This window comes from Macadamia integrifolia, chromosome 14 (genome assembly GCF_013358625.1).
Source record: "Macadamia integrifolia cultivar HAES 741 chromosome 14, SCU_Mint_v3, whole genome shotgun sequence".
Taxonomy (NCBI): Eukaryota; Viridiplantae; Streptophyta; class Magnoliopsida; order Proteales; family Proteaceae; genus Macadamia; species Macadamia integrifolia.
Window position 1 is genome coordinate 32,369,791 of NC_056570.1, and position 1,219 is coordinate 32,371,009.

The 1,219-nt window shown below is 40.2% G+C and overlaps 1 long non-coding RNA gene across 1 annotated transcript; it reads right to left on the reverse strand.

The window, feature by feature from the left end:
• Positions 1-294: 294 nt before the first annotated feature.
• Positions 295-1,219, reverse strand: LOC122060455. The gene is made up of 2 exons (XR_006134407.1): positions 920-1,219; positions 295-835 (listed from the first exon to the last, which is right to left on the reverse strand). It is a non-coding gene; the product is annotated as an uncharacterized LOC122060455 (long non-coding RNA).

The window sequence follows — 1,219 nt, forward strand, 5'->3', positions numbered from 1 at the left end:
TAATCCCGTACTCAATCTTAGAGCCCCCTTTTTAGACCCATAAAAGTGGTCTATTACACTCAAAACACATGGGATCAAAAGCCTAACATGTATGGAACCCAACCCTAGGCTTATTCCTAATAAAATAAGCCTATTTTGGTAATTAATCTGCATCACAATGGTATGAATACTCTCAGAGTTAAGGAGCCATACACCTAGATAAATTGTAATAGATTATCAGATAATCTTAAAACTGCCAGACCCATTTTAGAAAGGAAAATCAAGAAATGGATTTGTCAGAAAGGTAACATGAAGTATAGCACGATCATCACCAACTAATCTTAGTGGAACGCTGATCAAGTGTGGGTCATTACAAGAGCAAAAAAATAAGTGTACACAGTCGTTACAGGGTAAACCCACACCTTATTGCACCTAAAACTGATCCACGCCATGTCTTGTTTCTACTGATAGGTGAAAGAAGGCCACAGGGAGGTAGACAAGAGGACATAAACTGATTCTTCCCAGCCAAATCTTCCCCTCCCCTTTTTTCTTTGGGTAATCAGTTCTTTCCTTCTCTTTCAATACATATTATAAGGTAACAACAATGCATCAACAAACAAGATAAGTTATGGGTATTTCATCAGAAATTCACAACTCTCTGACGGCTGTAAATTTTTAAAACATAGCTAATATAAATAGGTTTCAAAGAGAAAAGTAGTACCCAAGTACTCAACATCCTGCAGTATCTTTCTGAAGTCCAATTCTCCATCCTTGAGATTCTTCTTCCTGGTGGATGAACCACCTTTAGATGTCTGTTTTTTATGCATTGCCACCAATTGCGACTCAACTGGAAAACCTAAAGAACATCCAAAAAAGTCGTCTCAGGCAACTAATATAACCCACCAACAGTAGCCATTGATAGGAGCACAAAACTACTAACCCTTCTCTCGTCTCTCTGCTCTTCCTTTCCGCCACAGACAATAGATAACAGCCGATGAGTAAACTTCGGGGGAGGGAGGAATCCACAAGGAGAAGTCTCTGCAACACCTCGCGCTCTCTCTTCTCTTCCAGGTTTTCGTTGGGAATACGGAAGTGAATCAAGTGAACAACTAGGGCAGTGTAGGGTGACTAAATTAAAACCGAAACGGAAACTGAAATTAAAATCGGACATGGCATTGGAATAAGTGGAAATAGGCTGCGAACGCTAAACCCTGGTGTTTGCATAGGATCCGGGATCCGA